Raw genomic sequence first — 16,311 nt, forward strand, 5'->3', positions numbered from 1 at the left:
AGGCCCAGAGGGTGCTGCTCAGCGGCACCAAGCGTAGCGTGAGGCCAGTAACTGGTGGTGTCAGCCAGGGATCGGTACTGGGTCTCATCAGCGTGCAGAAATTCTGCTCTGAGCCATGGAGGATGCAAGGCTGGCGATTCTGTGAAAGGGATGCCTAGAAGAGGATCCAGCCACCAATGCTGCCCCCCCTCAGGCGGCCATCGACAGCTCCAGCAGGAAGCTGCAGCCCGTGGAGAGGAGCCCAGGCCGCAGGAGGCTCCTGGAGGAGCTGCGGTCCGTTGTGTGAAGCATTTCAGTGGTGGTCCGAGTAGGGCCACTCTGGGCAATTACAAGCTGCACACAGCTGTGGGAACGCGACCTTGGAGAGGGGAGCTAGGAGGGTTGTTATCTCAGAGAGGGGAGCTAGGAAGGTAGTTCTTGAGCAGGATGTTGTATCCGGGAACAGCTGTTCGCCTTTCTACTACGTCGTTTTGTTTGGTTTTTTTTCCTCACCTCCCTTGAGGTGGTGTCAACAAAGTTCTGGCTTGTTTCTCAAGCCAAGTGGCAACCAAGGCAGGAGACTGTTGGCCCCTGCCCGGCCTGTGGCTCAGCTGCACCCAGCAGCCAGGAACGGTGGGGAAAGGGTCTGTGCTGCTCGTACCAGGGGTGCCCTGAACCGGTGCTACACTGGGGGTAACTGTTTTGGGCTGCTGATCAGAGCCTCCTCAGCTGCCTCTGGCCCAGCTCACCTTGCCTTCTCCTCAGCCTGCTTGGGCCTCTGCCCCTCGGGCCCCAGGCCGGCTGTAACTGACAGGCCACCCTCTGGCTCTGCTGATTGGCTCTGCTGTGGCCAATGGCACAGCTGTTGCCAGGCTGCCAGTGAGAGCCCGGGCCTCCCCTCACCAGCAGGAAGATCAGGGGATTCACAAAGTCCAAGCATGCGGGTGAGGCTGTTACTCACAGGAGTCATTTCCCATTGCAGCCATCGCTCCAGTTACGTCATGGTAAAAGTCGGCGTCGCTGTTGCGCCTCCCCGGTGGGCACAGAAGGGCCTCCCGGAGCTCCCCGGAGGTGGGGACGCATCTGTCTGTATTATAGGGTGAGCGGTGACTCGTCCGGAGGGCAGTGTCAACCAAGGGCTGTTAGACGGTGTGCGAGACCGAGGTGGCTGAGGCAGTGAAGGGGCGAAGCACGGTGGCTGTAGTAGCCGGCACTCTAGCGCTGGAAGGCTGGGGCAGCGGCAGACGGCCGAGGAGGCGTGCGGAGCGTGTCCACAGCTCCCCCAGCCCCCAAGAGCCTGATGATGTGGAGCGGGCGAGGCGGCGGCACTGCTGCCTGCTGGTTCTCCGTTTTCCCCCGTGTAAACCCCACGTGGGCGGCCAGCGGGGTGCAGGGTCTCCCGGCTTGCCGGGGTCTGGAGGGCTCGGTGAAGGGACTGCATAGCATGGGCCAAGGTGGTGGCACCTCGTCCCCAGTTTCCCTGGGGCATGTGTTTCCCCACGGGGCAGGGCGAAGACCGGTGGCCAGCAGCGCTTGATCGGCACTCGAACGCTGAAAAGTCCGGGGGGGCAAGGCCTGCTGTGGCTTCCCCCGGGCTCCCCGGCAAGGTCCCCTTCACGGGGACGGGCGGTGGTGGCGGCACCTCGCCCGCTTTTTTTTTTTTTCCCCTGTCACTCTGGCCTTAAGCTGGAAGCCCGCGAAGCAGGGCAGATCGAGACCAAACGCAGATGGCCCCGGCGGCATGTGGAGCCCGCCTGCAGCTTCCCCTCTAAGAGCCCAATGACGGTGCGGGCGAGGCGGCGTCACCTCGCTGTCTTTTTTGCTGGTGTGAGACAAGCCCGGGCAGCCCGTGGCATCTGGCCTGCCCCGGCTTTGCCAGTTGGCCCTGAGGGCTCGGCAATGGGACTGCGTAGCGCCGGCGGTGGGTGTCAGCTGGAAACCAGTCCTTTTGTTTTTCCGCTCATTTTCTGGCCTTAAGCTGCCCGCCGGACCCCGTGGCCAGCAGCCGCGGGCAGACGGGACGGCCGGGGAACATGGAGCCTGCCGCAGCTTCCCCCGGCCCAGGAGAAGCCTGGCGGCGGCACGGGCAAGAGGGGGGACGGTGCCTTGCCTTCCTTTTCCTCCGGCCCTAAGCTGGAGCCCGCCAAGCGGGAAAGAGGCACGGTGGTGGCCAGCAGTTAAATGCAGATGGACCCGGGGTGTCGAGCCTTCAGTGGCTTTCCCCATCTCCCCAATACCGGGCAATGGCACAGGTTTGAGACTCTGGTTTTCTGTGTGGTACTTTTTTTTCTTTTTTTCCCACCCCCCACTTCTCTACTCCGGGTTAAGCAGCTCTCCCGGCGGGGGTTAGCAAAAACCGGTGGCCGAGTAACGGTCGCCGGCACTGTCGAACGCTAGAGCATCGCGGGAGGGAGGTGCCCGCTGCAACCTTCCCACCGTCCCGCCGGCCTCGTTGAAAAAGGGAACCATTGCCCGGAGCGGGTGGCCGGCGGCACCTCCAGCTTCCCCTGATTTGTGACCGATCCAGACCCGCAGGCAGTGCCTGCTGAGGCATTCTGGGGGCGCGGCGGGGGAAGGCTCCGCGGCGGGCCGACTGTGCCGGCGTCCAGGCCGCCATCGGACCTCTCCAAGGACGCCGCCATCTCTCGCTGTCACGCAGGGCCCCGCGTCTGCCATCCGCCCCCGGGGTTGGCGGCGGGTGTGCGCGGCTGTCACTGTCCCAGGAGCTGTGGCTGCGGGGCCTCCCTTTTTTCCGTCTTCTCTCTCCCTGTCCTTTAACTGATCGATGAGGCATCTCAGGTCGCATCGCAGAGGGCCCCCGGCAGGCCGGCTCTTCCGTGCTCCCTGCAACAGGGAAGCCACGGCGGTGTCCGGTGTTCAGGCAGGGCGGTCTCCTTTTCAATTCGCTTCCCGTCGCGTGTGAGGTGTGGTCCTCCTCCTCCTCCCCCGAACCCAAAGGGGTCCGCAAAGGGCCAGTCGCTGCTGGGGCGAGGTGACTTGGACTTCACCGAACCGGGCTGTGTGACGGCCGCGTGGCCCCGTGAGTCCTCAGGTGTCCTCCAGCATGCGAGGCGCCGGTGCCGGCCTCGGTCCAGGTTCCCATGGGTGCTGGCCGCAGGCAGCGCTTGGGCAGTGGGGCTGCTGAGCTCTGAATGAGTGTGGGGCAAGAGGGCCGAGCGCGGGGCTGTGGGCGGCAGGGGAGCATCCCCCCTCCACCACTGCCGCTGTCGTGGTGTTGTGTTCCGGTGCTGTCCCGCCACCTGCTGCGAAACGAGCCACCCTGGCAAGGGGCCTCGGTCCCGGGGTCGCGCCCGCCTCGGCGGGTCGCTGTCTCCTCTAGCGCGTCCAGCGCTCCCGCAGTCAGGGGAGTGACTCCCGCTCCCCATTCCTGCCGATCGCACCCGCGATCTGCAGCCGGGGCCAGCCTCGGAGGCAGCTCAGCCCCAGCCGGTCCACGGAGCTGCGCGGAGCTGTAAAGAAAAAGCGATAATGAAAGCTGCACAGCAGTCCTGGCCCTTTGCCTGCAGCGGCGCGGGAAGGGCAGTCCGCCGGGGCCAGTCGCGGGCCGCCCCCTCTCTGGGGACGGCGCCGCCGGCCCTGCCCAGGTGCCCCGGTTCGCGGTTCTCTGCCGCCGCTGCCGCTGCTGCCATGCCGCCACCGTCACGTCCGCAATGCCGCTCCCACGGGTCGGAACCGTGAAAGAGCTGGGGTGGTCAGGGTTGGCAGGACGCGCCGGTGGGCCGGGCGTCCCGCGCGCGCGCTGCGGGTGGCGGCTACCTGGTTGATCCTGCCAGTAGCGTATGCTTGTGTCAAAGCTTAAGCCATGCCTGTCTAAGTACACACGGGTGGTACAGTGAAACTGCGAATGGCTCATTAAATCAGTTATGGTTCCTTTGGTTACTCCTCTCCCGCTCCTTGGATAACTGTGGTAATTCTAGAGCTAATACATGCCGACAAGCGCCGACCTCTGGGGACGCGTGCATTTATCAGACCAAAACCAACCCGGGCCCACCCGGCAGCTTTGGTGACTCTAGATAACCTCGAGCCGATCGCACGCCCCCGCGGCGGCGACGACCCATTCGAATGTCTGCCCTATCAACTTTCAATGGGACTGTCTGTGCCTACCATGGTGACCACGGGTGATGGGGAATCAGGGTTCGATTCCGGAGAGGGAGCCTGAGAAACGGCTACCACATCCAAGGAAGGCAGCAGGCGCGCAAATGACCCACTCCCGACCCGGGGAGGTAGTGATGAAAAATAACAATACAGGACTCTTTTGAGGCCCTGTAATTGGAATGAGCACACTTTAAATCCTTGAGCGAGGATCCATTGGAGGACAAGTCTGTTGGCAGCAGCCACGGTAATTCCAGCTCCAATAGCGCATCTTAAAGTTGCTGCAGTTAAAAAGCTCGTAGTTGGATCTTGGGATCGAGCTGGCAGTCCGCCGCGAGGCGAGCCACCACCTGTCCCAGCCCCTGCCTCTCGGCGCCCCCTCGATGCTCTTAGCTGAGTGTCCCGCGGGGCCCAAAGCGTTTGAGAAAATTAGAGTGTTCAAAGCAGGCCAGCCGCCGGCATACTGCAGCTAGGAATAATGGAATAGGACTCCGGTTCTATTTTGTTGGTTTTCGGAAACGGGGCCATGATTAAGAGGGACGGCCGGGGGCATTCGTATTCATAGAATCATAGAATCATAGAATGGTTAGGGTTGGAAGGGACCTTCAAAGGTCATCTAGTCCAACCCCCCTGCAAGGAACAGGGACATCCACAACTAGATCAGGTTGCTCAGAGCCTCATCCAGCCTGGCCTTGAATGTTTCCAGGGATGGGGCCTCCACCACCTTTCTGGGCAACCCGTTCCAGTGTTCTATAACTCGCATCGTAAAAAAATTTTTCCTAATTTCTAATCTAAATCTACCCCCCTCTATTTTAAAACCATTACCCCTCGTCCTATTGCAACAGGCCCTACTAAACAGCCTTTCCCCATCTTTCTTGTAGGCCCCCTTGAGGTACTGGAAGACCGCTATCAGGTCTCCCCGGAGCCTCCTCTTCTGCAGGCTGAACAGCCCCAACTCTCTCAGCCTGTCCTCATAAGAGAGGTGCTCCAGCCCTTTTATCGTCTTCGTGGCCCTCCTCTGGACCTTCTCCAACTGGTCCATGTCCTTCTTGTGTTGGGGGCTCCAGAACTGGACACAGTACTCCAGGTGGGGTCTCACCAGGGCAGAGTAGAGGGGGAGAATCACCTCCCTCGACCTGCTGGCCACGCTCCTCTTGATGCAGCCCAGGATGCTGTTGGCCTTCTGGGCAACAAGGGTGCATTGCCTGCTCATGTTAAGCTTCTCATCCACCAGCACTCCCAAGTCCTTCTCCTCAGGGCTGCCGCTAGAGGTGAAATCCTTGGACCGGTGCAAGACGGCCTAGAGCGAAAGCATTTGCCAAGAATGTTTTCATTAATCAAGAACGAAAGTCGGAGGTTCGAAGACGATCAGATACTGTCGTAGTTCCGACCATAAACGATGCCGACTGGCGATCCGGCGGCGTTATTGCCATGACCTGCCGGGCGGCTCCTGGGAAACCCAAGTCTTTGGGTTCCGGGGGGAGTATGGTTGCAAAGCTGAAACTTAAAGGAATTGACGGAAGGGCACCACCAGGAGTGGAGCCTGCACCTTAATTTGACTCAACATGGGAAACCTCACCCAGCCCGGACACGGACAGGATTGAGAGATTGAGAGCTCTTTCTCGATTCTGTGGGTGGTGGTGCATGGCCATTCTTAGTTGGTGGAGCGATTTGTCTGGTTAATTCTGATAACGAACGAGACTCTGGCATGCTAACTAGTTACGTGACCCCCGAGCGGTCGGCATCCAACTTCTTAGAGGGACAAGTGGCGTTCAGCCACCCGAGATTGAGCAATAACAGGTCTGTGATGCCCTTAGATGTCCGGGGCCGCACGCGCGCTACACTGACTGGCTCAGCTTGTGCCTACCCTCTGCCGGCAGGCGCGGGTAACCCGTTGAACCCCATTCGTGATGGGGATCGGGGATTGCAATTCTTCCCCGTGAACGAGGAATTCCCAGTAAGTGTAGGTCATAAGCTCGCGTTGATTAAGTCCCTGCCCTTTGTACACACCACCCGTCGCTACTACCGATTGGTCGAGAAGACGCTGCAGTGCGAGCGACGAGAGAGGAGGGCCCATCCCGGTCGGGGGAGGTGGCTACCCCGACCCTCCTTTCCCCCCGATCCCCGCACCGTGGCGGGGCTGCCGCGCCGGCCGGCCGCGCAGGGCAAAGGCCTCCGGGTGTTCCGGTCAGGTACGCGTGGTGCCATGTGGCGCGGCAGCGGCCGCCGTTCCCCTCTCCTCGCCACCCTCCCCACTTCCTCCAGGGGGCGCCAGGAGGGCGGAGGTGGGGCCCGGGGGCAGCTCCGCCGCCGCCGCTTTCGGTGGGCGAGGCTTTACCGGGTCGCGCCCCTGTGCGCCAGCGGGGCAGCCCAAGCCACTCCTCCTGGGCACAGTGCCGGGCTACTGAGGGAAACCCAGGGCCCCGGGCAAGGAGGACGAGGCGGTGGCGGCGGATGTCGGGCGTGCCCCCGCGGGCAGTCGCTCCCCCAAGGAGGCAGTGGGGGAGACACCCCCGCGGGGCCTTCGGGTCGTTTCCCTCGCCCCAGGGCCAGGTACATAGCATCCGCGCTTCGGCAGCCCTCCCTCGGCCAGCGCTCGGGGGTCGAAGGCCAGCAGAGCCGGGCAGCGGTTTAAAGACTCGGGCGGCTCGGCACCAAGCCCTGCGGCAGGGGCAGCCGGCCGGCGGCGGTGCCTAAAGGGGGCGGGAGTTTGTCCCAGAGACCCCCACATGGGCGGCCACCAGCCGCGCTGGTCCCCCGTGGGCAGCTGTGCTGGGGAGGGGCTGCACTGCCACCCCCTCTCTGCGTTCCGGTCTCGGCGGAGAGACCGCAGCATCGGTCGGCCGCGGCCAAGCCACCAGCCTTGAAAATGGGCGACCCCCGCCCTTGGCTGGGAGCGCGGGCTCTCCGGCGTGGGCGTGGACAGCGAGTCCCCGCGGCGGACAAGCGAGCGGGCAGGGGCGTCCCAGTCCCAGTCTCTGCGTGGAAACGGGGAGAGCGGGCGCCGCCCCTGGCTTTGCCGCCGTCCGCCTTCCACTGGGCGCGTGCCTGTGGAAGGGGCCGAGGCGAGAAGCGGCGGTGGCGGTTCCGGGAGGCCAGCCGCACCGGTGCGGCGGTGGGTGTCGTCCGGTGGGCCGCAGGTGGGGTGCCGCCGGCTCGGGCTCCGGTTGTCGCCTCCTCTCCGGTGCGGCGGCGGAGCCGCTGAGGTGCGTCAGTGGGGCGATCCGGGGAAAGGGAGTCGGACGTGTCGGCAGCGCGGGGTGTGGGGGCGCGCGGGGGGCCAGCAGGGCACCCTGTGTCGTGAGCGAGGCAGGCGGGCGGTGCTGCCAGGCGTGCGCTGTGGCCTCTGTGCGGGGGTCAGGATGAGCCCAGGCGCCTTGGCCACCTCCGAAGCATGCAAGGCGCTTTTTTTTCTCCAACCCTCTCCGCGGGGGTTGGTCGGGAGCGCGGGCTCCTTTTTTCCCCGGCCCTTGCCGCTTGGAGTTTTCCCTTTTTTTCCCCTCTCTGTTGTGTGCTCGTACGGTCAGCCGAGGCGAGAGGCCTTCATCCATCTTGCCCCCTTCCCGCTGCGCCGGGCCACAACCCCCCCTCCTCCGCGCGGGCGGTGTTGGCGGGGGCCCGGCCGGTCGTCCACCGGGCTGGTCGGGCGGGGCGGCGGGGCCGCCCTCAGAGAAGGGGCCGCTCCTGCCGAGCGTTCCCGGCCCCTCCGCGTGCGCGGGGCAGTGCCCAAAGTCAGACAACTCTTAGCGGTGGATCACCCGGCTTGTGCGTCGATGAAGAACGCAGCTAGCTGCGAGAATTAATGTGAATTGCAGGACACATTGATCATCGACACTGCGAATGCACTTGCGGCCCCGGGTTCCTCCTGGGGCTACGCCTGTCTGAGCGTCGCTTGACGATCAATCGCCGGCTCAGGCGGCCGCCCTCGTCCTCGCGGCGGGGCGGCGTCCGCAGCGGCGCGACTGGGGTGGCTCGCAGGCCCGTGCCGTGGCCCCGGGCCCAGGGGAAGAGCCTTTCCCCGCAGCCCGTCGGCCACAAAGGGCCTTCGTCCCCCTAAATCGAGACTGGGGGAGCGCTCCGAAGCTCCCCACTCCCAGAGGGGGCCCGCTGGTCGGGGCTTGTCCCGCCGGGGCCGCCAGGGTTCGTCGGGCTGGTCGAGCCTGGCGCAGCGGTGGGGAGAGGGGCGGTTGTCAGGGTTGGGGGGGGAGGCGCGGGCCTCTCCCCCGGCGCGTCCCACATGGGCGGCTGTCTGCGGGCGGGTACCGGCGGCGGTACCGTGCCGTGCTGCCACCTGCGTGCGCCTGCGCGCCAGGGACACAGGGGGTTGTCCCCTGTCGCCCCCTCTTCCTTTCCTCGCTTCCTTCCCTTTCTCTCCCCGACCTCTGCCATGCCCCGGTCGGCTGCAGAGCGCATTTGCAGTAGCGGGTGGTTGGCAGGCGGCGGCGGCGCCGTTGCTCGCTCTGCCCGCCCAGCCGCTCCCCTTTCCCTCCACGGTCCCAGCCGGTCACCCCCGTCCATCTGTCCGTTCCCTGGCTTGCGCCCCGGGGGCTGTCTCCAGGCGTGTCCGACGTGTGTCGGGCCATCCCTCCGGGCTGGGGGCCTCCACGGCAGGAGCACCCGCAGTGTCAGCGCTCACGGCGCGACGTTTTTTTTTTTTTTTCCTTTGTGGGCTTGCGACCTCAGCTGAGACGTGGTGACCCGCTGAATTTAAGCATATTAGTCAGCGGAGGAAAATAAACTAACGAGGATTCCCTCAGTAACGGCGAGTGAAGAGGGAAGAGCCCAGCGCCCAATCCCCTCGCCGCGGTGGGGCATGGGACATGTGGCGTGCAGAAGCCCCACTCCCCGCCGGCGCTCTCGGGGGACCCAAGTCCTTGTGATCGAGGCCGCAGCCCGCGGACGGTGTGAGGCCGGTAGCGACCCCCCATCGTGCTGGGCCCGGGGCTTCTCGGAGTCGGGTTGCTTGGGAATGCAGCCCAAAGCAGGTGGTAAACTCCATCTAAGGCTAAATACCAGCACGAGACCGATAGCCAACAAGTACCATAAGGGAAAGTTGAAAAGAACTTTGAAGAGAGAGTTCAAGAGGGTGTGAAACTGTTAAGAGGTAAATGGGAGGGGCCCGCGCAGTCTGCCCAGAGGATTCAACCCGGCGAGTCGCAGTCGGCCGGCACGGGTCTGGCGGATCCCCGCCTCTGCCTCCCCTCCATCCCCCGGGCCCCCGCCCGTGGGGGCGGGCCGGCGCGGGGACCACTGCCCGGCTGGTGTCCTGCCCTGGCCGGGCACATTTCCTCCACGGTGGTGCGCCGCGACCGGCTCCGGGTCGGCTGGGAAGGCCTCTGGTGGGCAGGTGCCCTGGCGCCGCTCATGCGGCGGCGGGTGTTAGAGCTCTCGGGCAGCAGGTCTCGCCAAATCCCGGGGCCGAGGGAGAGGACCGCCGCCGCGCCCTCCCTCTGGCCCTTCCAGCCGTGTGGGGCCCTCCAGGCCCGTGGCACACGGCGGGGAGCGGAGGCGGCCGGGCCGGCCAGCCCCCGACGCCGGTGTCCGCGGTGATGTCGCCTACCCATGCGACCCGTCTTGAAACACGGACCAAGGAGTCTCGCACATGCGCGAGTCAGGGGCCGTCCCGAAAGCCCGCGGCGCAGTGAAGGTGAGGGCCATCGCGTGCTGGCTGAGGTGGGATCCCAGGGCGTGTTGAGCGAGAAGCCCCGGGCACACCACCGGCCCGTCTCGCCCGCGCCACCCGGCCGGGGAGGTGGAGCGTGAGCATCCGTGCTAGGACCCGAAAGATGGTGAACTGTGCCTGGGCAGGGCGAAGCCAGAGGAAACTGTGGAGGAGGTCCGTAGCAGTCCTGACGTGCAAATCGGTCGTCCGACCCGGGTCTAGGGGCGAAAGACTAATCGAACCATCTAGTAGCTGGTTCCCTCCGAAGTTTCCCTCAGGATAGCTGGCACTCGTCTTGTGGGCAGTTTTACCTGGTAAAGCGAATGATTAGAGGTCTTGGGGCCGAAACGATCTCAACCTATTCTCAAACTTTCAATGGGTAAGGGGGCCGGCTCGCTGGCTTGGAGCCACGCTGTGGAATGCGAGTTCTCAGTGGGCTGCTTTTGGTAAGCAGAACTGGCGCTGCGGGATGAACCGAGCACCAGGTTAAGGCGCCCGATGCCGATGCTCATCAGAGCCCAGAAAAGGTGTTGGTTGATCTAGACAGCAGGACGGTGGCCATGGAAGTCGGAATCCGCTAAGGAGTGTGTAACAACTCACCTGCCGAATCAACTAGCCCTGAAAATGGATGGCGCTGGAGCGTCGGGCCCATACCCGGCTGTCGCCGGCAGTGCCAGGCCCGTGGGGGCTATGCCGCGACGAGTAGGAGGGCCGCTGCGGTGTTCCTCGAAGCCTGGGGCGCAGGCCCGGGTGGAGCCGCCGCAGGTGCAGATCTTGGTGGTAGTAGCAAATATTGAAACGTAGTCCCCAATCGGGACCAGACTATGCAGTCTCTCTCTCGCTCCCCCCACCCTCCGAGAGAATAGGAGGAGATGATATAAGAAAAAACAGCTCAAGGTTTGAGATAAGGACGGGGAGAAATCCTTAAAGTTACCGTCATGGGCAAAACAGACTCGACTTGGGGAGAACTATTCATTTATTTCTAAAATTAGCAGGAGAATGAGACAGGGAACAAGATAACCTCCCCCCACCCCTCCCTCTTCCCGGGCTTAACATTATCTCTACTACCTTCCCCTCCCGAGCGGCACGGGGTGGGGGGGAAAGGGAATGGGCATCGTGGTCAGTTCATCACGCTTTGTTTTACACCGCTGTATCATCGTCAGGGGAAGAACTCCTTGCATTCCTCCTCTGCTCCAGCGTGGGGTCCCTCCCATGGGCCACAGTCCTCCGTGAAACTGCTCCGGCGTGGGTCATCTCTTCCACGGGGTGCAGTCCCTCTAGAACAGCTGTCCCAGCGGGCCCTCTACGGGCCACAGCCTCCTTCAGGCCTCTACCTGCTCCGGCGTGGGGTCCTCCACGGGCTGCAGGTGGATCTCTGCCCCTCCGTGGACCTCCATGGGCTGCAGGGGGACAACCCACTCCACCGTGGTCTTCACCACGAGTTGCAGAGGAATCTTGGCCAGGAGCCGCGTTACTCCTCCCCCTCCTTCTTCACTGACCTTACAACAGGCTGGCAGACGCCTCTCAGGATCCTTTTTACATCCTGTTCACTTCTCATCTCCTCTCCACTTCTTGCAGCCAGGCTGGGCCGAGTTGGGCCCAGTCGGCTGCCCGGCGGGAGGCCAGAGGGTGAGGCCTGCAAGGCCCACGAGGCTCGCGCCTCCCCCTTTCTGCCCCCCGCTCAGCTGCTTCACATCTCTCCTTTTTTTTTTTCCTGTTTTCCCCTACTTAAATACGTTATCGCAGAGGCGTTATCACGGGACATTCTGCTACCAATTGGCTCGGCCTTGGCCAGCAGTGGGTCTGCCCTAGGCCCGGCCGAGTCCACTAAACAAAGGGGAGTGACTTCTAGCAGTTTCCTACAGAAGCTACCACCTTAGGCACCCCCTCACTAACAAAACCAGAACAAGGCCGAAGTGGAGCAGGGTTCCATGTGAACAGCAGTTGAACGTCTGTCCTAAGCGATAGGCGAGCGCCGTTCCCAAAGGGCGGATGATGGCCTCCGTTGCCCTCAGCCAATCGAAAGGGAGTCGGGTTCAGATCCCCGAATCCAGAGTGGCGGAGACGGGCACCGCGAGGTGTCCAGTGCAGTGACACAACCGATCCCGGAGAAGCCGGCGGGTGCCCCGGGGAGAGTTCTCTTTTCTTTGTGAAGGGCCGGGCGCCCTGGAATGGGTTCGCCCCGAGAGAGGGGCCCGCGCCTTGGAAAGCGTCGCGGTTCCAGCGGTGTCCGGTGAGCTCTCGCTGGCCCGTGAAAATCCAGGGGAGAGGGTGTAAGTCTCGCGCCAGGCTGTACCCATATCCACAGCAGGTCTCCAAGGTGAACAGCCTCTGGCATGTTGGAACAGTGTAGGTAAGGGAAGTCGGCAAGCTGGATCTGTAACTTTGGGATAAGGATTGACTCTAAGGGCTGGGTCGGTCGGGCTGGGGCGCGAAGCGGGGCTGGGTGCGTGCTGCGGCTGGACGAGGTGCTGCGCGCCGCCCGCCCGGGCGTGCACACGGCGGCGACTCTGGACGCGCGCCGGGCCCTTCCCGTGGATCGCCCCAGCTGCAGCAGGCGCTGCCTGCCCCCGCCTCCGCCCGCCGCCGCCCTTTCCGTCCGCACCCAGTGGCAGGGGGCTGGAGGGTTCCCGTGGTGCGTGGTCCAGTGCACACACGTGTGGCCGCCGCCGGCATTGGCACGCGGTTTCGTGTGAAGGGGTTCCCGGGGGTTCTCCGGGCCGGTGCCCCGCCTCAGCTGGTGCCTAGCAGCCGGCTTAGAACTGGTGCAGACCAGGGGAATCCGACTGTTCAATTAAAACAAAGCATCGCGAAGGCCCACGGCGGGTGTTGACGCGATGTGATTTCTGCCCAGTGCTCTGAATGTCAAAGTGAAGAAATTCAATGAAGCACGGGTAAACGGCGGGAGTAACTATGACTCTCTTAAATCTCATGGATTTTATATCAAACCGACTAAGGACTCATATACAATCAATGATTGTCCAACTTGGAATATAAATGGCACGCCACTGAATATGATCAAACCTGGGAAAACTGAGGAATATCTGGGTCTCCGCATTGATCCATGAGTTGGTATATCTAAACCCGTATTACATATGAAAATTGAAGATTGGCTCCAACGGATTGGGAGGGCTCCTTTAAAGCCGTTTCAGAAGGTTGACATCTTGAAAGGGTATACCATTCCTCGCTTGATCTATCTGGCAGATCAGGCTGACGTGAAAGTCACATATCTTGAATCCCTTGACCTGATTATACAAACTACGGTCAAGGAGTGGCTACATCTACCAGCCAGCACTTGCGACGCCATACTCTATTCCAGCACTCGAGATGGTGGATTGGGGATTGTGAGACTCGTGGGCCTGATCCCGAGTGTCCAGGCCTGAAGACTGCATAGAACAAAGTAGTCATCGGATGAACTAGTTCGATCTGTCGTCCAAGAAGAGACGGCATAGAGCGAGAATTTGAGAAACTATGGGTTACAGCTGGAAGAAAAGTGGATAAAATTCCATCGATTTGGGACCCAGGGACAGTCTTGGTAATATCAGAGGAAGTGGGTGGTGAGGAACCAGCCTCGGAATGGGAGATAGCCGCTCCGAAAGCCATCTTTCCGAGACCTTGCGACTGGAGAAAACAAGAATTTGTGAACTGGACCAAACTCTTATCCCAGGGCTGTGGTATTTCCAGCTTTGAAAAAGACAAAATCAGTAACAGCTGGCTAGAATTTTATAGGGGCATTATGCACAGAAAACTAATCACTGCATTACAACTAAGAGCAAACGTCTGCCCTACAAGGGAATTCTTAGTGAGAGGCAGACAAGAACTACAAATTAAAGCGTGCCGACATTGTCTGGCAGAAAATGAATCCTGTTCCCATATTATAGGCTATTGTCCCGCGGTACAAGACACAAGGACAAAGCGGCATAATCAACTCTGTGGAACTTTGGCAAATGAAGCCAAAAATAAAAACTGGATTGTATTTAATGAACCAGTACTCAAAAATGAGCAAAATGAGTTGTACAAACCAGACCTAATATTTGTCAAGGAAAATCAGGCTATGGTGGTAGATATAACAATAAGGTATGAAAGCAAAATCACTTCCGTTGTAGATGCGGCCAATAAAAAAGTTAAAAAGTACGAACCTTTAAAAATACAAATTCAAGATCTGACTAATTGTGAGAATATAAAATTTTATGGCTTTCCTGTTGGTGCATGCGGAAAATGGCATCAAGGCAACTATCAATTATTAACTTAATTGAGACTCTCCTCATCCCGACGGGAGAAAGTAGCTCGACAAATGTCAAATCGAGCGTTGTTTACATCTGTAGATATTATGCATATATTTATGAGCAAATCGAGAAGCGTCGTGAGATCATAATTGTAATGATATTTTATGAATTGGGAATAAAGTTATTTATTGTCTATTTATTAAAGGGAACAAGAGCGGAGGTCGAGGCCCCGGAGGCGACTTCGACACAATGTTAACATCCTGGTACGATGGTCTAAACTATGATCTATTAGTGGGTGAACGATATTTTTATGGTATTGTAAATTTTATTAACATCAAAGATAGTATGTAGGGATATCTCTGGAATCGGAATCATGGCATGTCACTTAACAACAATTTGACACTAAAATATTGGTCTGACTTTATACTGAATTTGACACTAAATTACTGGTTTTGTCCAAGGTGTACGGGCCACCTATACTTAACCCGGAAAAGGACCATGTATAAATTATATATGTTCAATAAATAACCAAATGCCTCGTCATCTAATTAGTGACGCGCATGAATGGATGAATGAGATTCCCACTGTCCCTACCTACTACCAGCGAAACCACCGCCAAGGGAACGGGCTTGGCAGAATCAGCGGGGAAAGAAGACCCTGTTGAGCTTGACTCTAGCCTGGAGTTGTGAAGAGACATGAGAGGTGTAGAATAAGTGGGAGACCGGGCGCGCGCTCGGCGGTGCGGGGCGACCCGCCTGCCGGCATCCCGCCCGCCAGTGAAATACCACTACTCTGATCGTTTTTTCACTTACCCGGTGAGGCGGGGGGGCGAGCCCCCAGGGGGGCTCTCGCTTCTGGTGCCAAGTGCCCGGCGCGCGCTGGGCACGACCCGCTCCGGGGACAGCGGCAGGTGGGGAATTTGACTGGGGCGGTACACCTGTCAAAGCGTAACGCAGGTGTCCTAAGGCAAGCTCAGGGAGGACGGAAACCTCCCGCGGAGCAGAAGGGCAAAAGCTCGCTTGATCTTGATTTTCAGTACGAATACAGACCGTGAAAGTGGGGCCTCACGATCCTTCTGGCTTTTTGGGTTTTAAGCAGGACGTGTCAGAAAAGTTACCACAGGGATAACTGGCTTGTGGCAGCCAAGCGTTCATAGCAATGTCGCTTTTTGATCCTTCGATGTTGGCTCTTCCTATCGTTGTGAAGCAGAATTCACCAAGCGTTGGATTGTTCACCCACTAATAGGGAACGTGAGCTGGGTTTAGACCGTCGTGAGACAGGTTAGTTTTACCCTACTGATGATATGTTGTTGCAATAGTAATCCTGCTCAGTTCGAGAGGAACCGCAGGTTCAGACCCCTGGTGTGTGCGCTTGGCTGAGGAGCCACTGGCGCGAGGCTACCATCTGCGGGCTTATGACTGAACGCCTCTAAGTCAGAATCCCGCCTAGACTTAGCGATACCGCAGCGCCACCGGTGCCTCCGTGGGCTCGCGATAGCCAGCTGCCCGTCCCGCGCGGGGCGGGCCCAGTGCAGAGCGCCGCTCGTGGTCGGGACCGGAGGGGTGGACAGATGTGGTGCCGCCTCTCCCCTGTCGCGTACCGCATGATCGTGGGGCACCCGGCGCTAAATCATTCGTAGACGACCTGATTCTGGGTGAGGGTTTCGTAGGTAGCAGAGCAGCTCCCTCGCTGCGATCTATTGAGAATCAGCCCTCAACACAAGCTTTTGTTGCGCCTCTGGGCAAAGGCGGCCGGTCGCAGGTGCCTGCGGCCGGCTGGCTCCGCCTCGACCTCCACGCCCCAGGCCCCCTCTTCGCCTCCCGGGCAGGAGGGGGACGTGTGGGGCCAAGGGAACCCAGCAGGGGGCACGCGCGGGCGAGCTCCCCGCTGAGCCTGCGGGCTCCGCCACCTTTCCCCATCCGCCGTGGGGGTGGGAGGGGAAGGGCCAGGGTGAGAGCCAGGCGCCCACCTCCGTCGTGCAATGGAGGGGGTCCGGCTCCCGTCCATTTTTTTAATCAATTTTTTTCCATTTTTTTTATTCCAATTTCCCCCCTACCCAGGGTCACTGGGTAGAGCTGGTGGCCCCCCAGTGCAAGGGCCCCCAACCCCAACGGTGGTCAGTTGGGTAGACCTGGCCTCCCTGTCGGCAGGGTAGACCTGGCTACCCCGGGGTGGGGGGGTGGTGTGTGGGGGTGTTTTGGAGGTTAAAGGTGTCAGGATTGCAGGAGGGACGGGGTGCATGGGGGGGCAGGGAGGCCCCAGGGGGTCACGAGGCAGGGCGTGGGAGTGCAGGGCCGGGTGCACAGACGTGCGCCAACATATGTTTTTATT

General features: G+C 60.7%; 1 non-coding gene and 2 pseudogenes across 1 annotated transcript; all 3 read left to right on the top strand.

Annotated features, from left to right (window-relative positions):
* The first annotated feature begins 3,753 nt into the window (after positions 1–3,753).
* On the top strand, positions 3,754–6,171 carry LOC147601542 (18S ribosomal RNA; annotated as a pseudogene).
* A 1,659-nt stretch (positions 6,172–7,830) lies between these two features.
* Positions 7,831–7,983, top strand: LOC147601543 (5.8S ribosomal RNA). The gene has a single exon (XR_015258338.1). It is a non-coding gene; the product is annotated as a 5.8S ribosomal RNA (ribosomal RNA).
* Positions 7,984–8,766: 783 nt separating this feature from the next.
* Positions 8,767–15,710, top strand: LOC147601544 (28S ribosomal RNA; annotated as a pseudogene).
* The last annotated feature ends 601 nt before the right edge of the window (positions 15,711–16,311 follow it).

Source organism: Chlamydotis macqueenii, chromosome 3 (assembly GCF_036417535.1).
Source record: "Chlamydotis macqueenii isolate bChlMac1 chromosome 3, bChlMac1.mat, whole genome shotgun sequence".
Taxonomy (NCBI): Eukaryota; Metazoa; Chordata; class Aves; order Otidiformes; family Otididae; genus Chlamydotis; species Chlamydotis macqueenii.